Source organism: Lolium rigidum, chromosome 3 (assembly GCF_022539505.1).
Source record: "Lolium rigidum isolate FL_2022 chromosome 3, APGP_CSIRO_Lrig_0.1, whole genome shotgun sequence".
NCBI classification, from domain to species: Eukaryota; Viridiplantae; Streptophyta; class Magnoliopsida; order Poales; family Poaceae; genus Lolium; species Lolium rigidum.
Window position 1 is genome coordinate 284,732,555 of NC_061510.1, and position 6,763 is coordinate 284,739,317.

The 6,763-nt window shown below is 41.2% G+C and overlaps 1 long non-coding RNA gene across 5 annotated transcripts; it reads right to left on the reverse strand.

The window, feature by feature from the left end:
• Window positions 1–704: 704 nt before the first annotated feature.
• On the reverse strand, window positions 705–3,558 carry LOC124703505. 5 transcript variants are annotated; one of them, XR_007003137.1, is made up of 5 exons: window positions 3,545–3,558; window positions 3,179–3,254; window positions 2,773–2,859; window positions 1,570–1,658; window positions 705–910 (listed from the first exon to the last, which is right to left on the reverse strand). It is a non-coding gene; the product is annotated as an uncharacterized LOC124703505 (long non-coding RNA). The 5 variants fall into 5 exon arrangements; XR_007003135.1 differs by having other exon boundaries at window positions 2,773–3,254; XR_007003134.1 differs by lacking the exon at window positions 3,545–3,558 and having other exon boundaries at window positions 3,179–3,344.
• Between the last annotated feature and the right edge of the window lie 3,205 nt (window positions 3,559–6,763).

Consider the following 6,763-nt stretch of genomic DNA (forward strand, 5'->3'; position numbering starts at 1 on the left):
AAAATCACGCAAAATTACAAACAAAATAGAAAAAAACATTTCTATACAATTAGTAGAACAAAGAAATATATTATAGTAGCAAACACTCGATGGCTATGTCAAAAGCAACATAAGTAAGAATGGAACAACAGAAGCAACTTCTACATAAGTTCGACATTGTTGCAACACCAAGGAAACATAAACCTAACATGTATAGAGCAAATCCTGCAAAGGGCATATTTCCATTCTCAACATCTGTGGCCACCCATTTTTATTTACAAAATTATGGCAGGAAGTTGACAACACGCCCCTGCACTCTTCACATAGGGGATACCAACTATCAAAGTATCGGTCTATAAGAAAACACATTTGAAAAAATTAAGTAAGAAATCTTCACTCCCAACCATTTTGTGCAGCTGAGATAACATTCAAGGCACATATGCAACACAGATCAAATACAAATAAAAGCATGGTCATAAACGAATAACTGTCAAACCCAAAACAGAGAATAGTTTTTGCCCTGAGCTGGGCAATCATTGGTAAAAGTCATAAATATGAAGCAGATAATGGAATCTTTTGGAAAAAAAGAGAGTGGATAATGGTATCAACTTAGGACTGTACAACAGCCTCTATCCTGATCAAGTCGCGAAGGCATAGATCAGCATTGTTTTAGGAATTTACAATAGTCCTTTTCCTGAGCAAGACATTACAGAATAAGCAATTGATAGGATGAACCAAAAGCTTGCGCGCAGTGCAAGCATTATATTAGAGGACGGAAAAACCAACACATACACACACACGAGGTGCACAAGGAAATTGTTGCACCAGGCACTGAGTTCATATTTGCTGCCCACTACAAAAGGGAGACTGCGATCCAAAATAACCTAAAGGGAACAACTACTGACGATCAATCACCAAAAGGGAAAAAAACCTAAAAAGGAAAAAACCATAAATCTATCAGTCATAAATTATAACACCAAACTAATAGACAATACAAAGCATAGAACTGACTTGTGGTTGCTATGAGAAAAAGAAACCTACTTAAAAATGCAAGAGTATGTAAAGGAAGATCCCACGACGCATGCACTTTTTCCGAGTACCAGAAGGTAGTCTATGGCAACCAATTATATATTGGCATGAGGTTTAGAATGGTGTTTGAAACTGAAGAGTCTGGAACAAGAACCTACAGTTTCCATATGCTACCTAATTTTTGGATTGTAGTCATCTTTCTTAATGCAAGATCGCTTCAAAAAAAATTGAGTTTGTTGTGTGTCTTCTATCTAAATACAGTTTGCTTCATTTGAACTTGGTGCATATACTCATGATTTTTGGCGTGTAAATTTATATGCAAGAGTATTTAAAAAAGGTAAATTATCATATTTGCGTCCAGGTACATGGGTACGATAACTGGCATAAGTGATCTGGATCCTGCAAGGTGGAAAAGCTCTCAGTGGCGCACTATTCAGGTTTGGTATGATCCATAAAAATTAAAGCTGCCAAACTGAGAAGCCATATCTTCTTGTCTTGTTGAAGTAAGTATATGCAAGTGTAGGTCGCATGGGATGAAACAACACCAAGTGAAAGGCGTACCAGGGTTTCTTTCTGGGACATTGAGCCTGTCATCGCTCCATTCTTCATCTATAACACGACATTGTTCACAGCAAAGCGTGCAAGACAACCTGGGATGATAGGTAACAATTGATCCCATTCACCACTGGGGAACAGGGAAACTTTATAGCAGTGAAAGCAAATCTATATTTAATTGATATTTTTCATTACATGGATATCAAGGTGTAATATCTTATCTCATTGCATTTCAACAACAATACCTACGCGAGATAATCACTTCAAGAAAAGGGAAATAACAAGTATGGGAAACCAAATAAAATTAGGCAACATCTAGTGCTGCAGTGCTTAACCATTCTCCCTTGGTACACAACCAACAACATGGGAAAATGGTGGAAGTAGGCCAGAATTTATGTCCACAAAAAAAACATGGTAAGCTACACATTTGTTAAATGAATAGTTCCAATTCCTTGGAAGAAAAGAAAGAAAAGATCAAGCAATCCAAAGGTGGAACCAAATCCTTCACTATTTCCTGACCGCCACTAAACAATAATTGACCAAGTAAATAAATATGTGTTGTTTCCAGAGGATGTCAAGGACATGAAGCGGAACCATGGCATTATTGTTCTACTAAAGACAAGCTAATTGGTAACATCGCGCATGTTTTATTCAAGAAATTAAGTGCACACTGCATATTGAGATTCATGGTTACTTTTGTCTCAACAAGGGGTTTACGCTATGCAAAATTGCTACTTAAGGCATAACCCTATCAGGAAAAGGATGCTACTATGTATACAAGAAAACATTGGTGCAAATAAGACAGATAACAAGTTTAATAGACCCAATCAGCAGGCACCGATGATTCTACCATTCAAACCATATTTTCAAATTAGAATCACTCCTCTCATATATTTACACATGAGAAAGAATAGGGGGTAACTTGTTCAGACCAAGCATATTGCATTAGACAACGTATGTTTGGGACTATTGATCTTGCTCCAACAGGCTAACTCCTCTCCACCACCAAGGAGAAAAATGATGCTCTGAATTTGAGCTCTGAAGATATGCAATATACAATGTCCAATTTTACCTATCTTTCTAAATGATAAGCTATCACTGTAACGGATGTAACATTTTGTAAACTAACAAAAGAACGAAACAATTTCAAACATTTGATTGTTGCTCGCCTTGAAAGAAATGCTAAGTGTGCTTCCATTAAGAACTAACCTTTAATTCTCGTCAGTAATGTTGATGCCCCATCATTGCCTTGCAACACTTCACCTGCTGGTTCGTAACTTGATTCTGAACTACAGACTACAATATTCATTGATGACAGAAGTTGTGACTATTACCACAAAAAACAGAAAATAAGATATTTTTTCAATCGAAATGCTAATATTAAAGTTCCGCTGACACCGCGAGAAATTCATCCAACATATAGAATATATGACCAACAATGTTGCCTTGAACCACAAAACATACCAAATAATGCCATACAATCAAACATGAAAAGTTCAGAAAGTTTTCAAAAGCTGGTTTTTCCTACATTAGAATGGACATAAGAAACCAGAAGCACAAATCATGGTCATAAGAGGCCAAAAAAACATGATTGGATTTTGTGAAATAATTTTACTTTCTTGGAACCGAAAAAACCGATGAATAATTCCTGCATCCCATCTCAGAGTCGATCATCATCTTGCAACGACATCCTAAAACCAAGAGAAGAGAAAATAAAGGATTATCAAAACATTAGAGGCAAAAATTGAATAACTCGTAAAAGTTCAAGATGACCATCATTCATTATTGCTTGCATCTGATCAGTCTATGTTGCACTTAATTTAAGTAGTTCCCTGGCCACATGTGTAGTTAACATAGCAATATTCTTATTTTTAGCACACTACAAAACAGTAACACTTCCTTTTTGGTCTAGCTCAGTAATGTTTGAAAACTGTACACATATGTTAACTGGGTAATATCTCTGAGATAAGAAGACACTTACCTGCAAGCCAACAGGTGAGCTCCAAGGTGGCAGGATAGAGCCGATGCTCATAAGATGCTACGGGGTACTACGGTCGTGAAGAGGTCAATAAAGGGGAGACAATGTAGGAGATGAGTTGGGTTCTCACAAACGGAATGTGAAGCAGATCAACAACATCACCAAAATCATCATATTAATCACTAAGCAATCATGTGGAGTAGGGCGCATTCGTGAACATATTGTAACCAATGAAACCCGACATAAATCATTTTTGTCCAGACGCAGAACAAGAACCTATAGAGAATATATCATAGAAAACAAGAACCTATAGGGAAATTCAAGAATGAATTACACAATTCTGATGATAAAACATATCACAGAATATGAACAACTATAGGCTTCCAAGGTCAGAAAACTCACCCTTTTAATAATATGCATGTCTCGGACTCGATAAATTGAAAGAGTCATCTTAAAATAGGTATTTGTCGGTAATATCCACAATGATCTTCATTTGCAAAATATTTTATATAATACAAGTGATGGCGAGCGCATAAAATCCACAAAACTCAAACGCCCCTACAACCGAAAATCAGGAAAAGTAATCAAACCGACACTCCAGGAACCATCAGCCTCTCCAACAAGTTAAAGAGTCAGGGGAAAAGCCAACGCCAAGGAGGGTAGCACATACATCACGAAATCGCACACCACCACAAATGCCCACCTGCAGCACGCACAGGTACAAATTTATGCCATGTCTCACGTCGTGTAGGCTATGAAATGACAGCCCCAGGTCTCTCTATATATATTGGTTGTACTAAGAAAGGACCATTTGATCTTACAAGTAATATTTGGAAAATTCCATATACCTGTAGTACAAGTTTTCCAGCGTATAGTCATATCCTACAAATGCTAAAACATCACCACAATATCCTTTTTCTTCAGAACCTCAAAATAGCACGAGCCTGAGTTCTTGAAGCTTATGCACTGGGCAGGTATATTCCTTCAATGGAGCTACATCTCAGTCAACCAGTAAGGCTAAAGAGCATTCATATGCATGGTCAGGCAATATTTTCATTTAATTACTTGCTCACTTTCTATTGATGTCATCGTGTCTGTCATATCACCCAGGCTACAAAAGAAGATTTATTGCTGGGAGTGTAGTTTATCAAGCTAAATGTTGAGCACATCAACGTTCTACAGGGAGATATGTTATGGAGCAACACCAGGTCAGTCTCTTCAGTTATTATGTGTAGTGTGTAACATGCACCATATCTGAAAATGATGACCATGGCACTAGCTTTCCAGATTTGAAACGGTTCCTATTTTAGACTGCAAGCAAAAGGCACAAACATGGAACTTATGTGTCTTATAATTTGGCTAGAGAGGCAGTGGTTGTATTCGAATTTATAGTTCTTTCTCTTGTCAGCCATCATTTTGATCACTTTCAGATAATAAGTTGTTCTTCCATTTACACAATAACTTTGACTTGATGTGGATGTGTGTGTGCTAGAGCTCCCATCTATACTCACAGCTCAAGTATTATCTCACAAAGTTCTCATCCTTGGCTCACATCACACGTGAACTGGAGAGGGGATATAAAATTGTAAGGAGAGGAGGAAGAGGAAAGAGGAGACCAGGAGCACCTCATCTCACGTTGCACGCACAGGTGGAGGCGGACATACCGGCGAGGTGGCTGGCTGGTGGGGATGAAGTAGCCGGCACTGGGTGCAGGGTCAGCGGCGTGAGGGGCCGTCGTTGTCGACCCGCGCTCGTTGCTCCCCACGAAAAGGAGAGGAGGCGAGGGGCGGAGGAGCAGCGGCGATGAGACGGACGGGATATCGTGATGGCCGGCGGCACCGGGTAATGAATCCGCCGACGGTGCTTCTCCAGGCCCAAGGAGACCCAAAACTTCCATGGTTTGCTGCATCTACAGAAGTGGCTTCTTCTACGGAGAAAGAGAAAAGAAAAGAAAAAGGGAAACAGAGAGATGCGAAGGAACTCACCGGCTGTCCTGCGGTGCAGCAGCACGCCGGCCGAGTCGGGGCCGTGGGCCATTCGTGTGAGGAAGACGGCGGCGGAGAGGAGGAGGCGAAGGGACGGGAGCAGGAGGGCACGATGTTTCCAGGCGACGACGACGTCAAGCTCGGGCCGCCGTTTCTCGGTGAGCTGAATGGCAGCTAGAGGTGGAGGAGGCACGGAGGGACGCGAGCGGCAGTGCCGGCGGCTGGAAAGAGGGGATTGAGGAGCAGATGAATGGGGAGGGGATAGGGTTGGTTCTCATCACGCGAAGTGGAGATGGATATTTTAGGCCGGGCCAATCATGTGGTGCCACGTGGATGAACCTGTGGCTGAGAATCTTGGCCGACGCCCTACCCTTGCGCGCCACTTGCCTTAACGTGGATAGCCTCAGCTTGCTCCATGGGTATGCCTCTATTATACCTTTAGATTACCAGGAGCGAGTTGAGATTCTCGAAGAGAGATTAGTGGAAGCTAACACCACCTTAGCTGCTATTAACGCTGCACGTGAGGCTGCTGCGGAGGACACCATCATAGCCGCACATGTGGAAAACACTATTGTAGAGACTGTGTTCATAGGAGAAGCACATGAGGAGCCGCTGCAGGACCCTGCAACCAGTGCAGCACGACGAAGGGGAAGGTACCATCCACGCGTAAGGTTTACTCGAAAGGAGTGCCATCATGCGAAGAGGCATCGCCTTACACTTCGAGCCATCACGCCACCAATGCTTGCTGTTGAAGCACTTCTGCCGGCAGAGGAGGAACAAGCCGAACGGTCCCAGGAAGAAGAGGATCGAGAAGAGAGAGTTCCACTAAACCCAGAAGAACAAGACGACGTAGAAGAGACTCGCAATGAATTGCACTTCGCACCGGTTCCTGCCCACCCGTACGCAGGTCCAGATCAGGTTGGCATCCTGGATGAGTAGCTTGTAGTGAACCATGAGAGAGTCCTATGTTTCATTAAATAAGTGAGCAAACGTTAGATATTTTCAATACTTGCATCTGTATCTAGTAATAGATTATACCGATGCATGCATGTGGTATATCTACTGTTCTATCTTGAATATTCCGTGTGTGAGCTTTTAAAAATATTAGATGATACCATGCGCGTTGCAGCGGGGCCATTATAAATAAAATATTGGACACTGAAAATGTTGAAATGTTATACAAAAGAGTCATAGCATAACCTCAAAGGTGAAATAAATATTGCACATCTTAGATATG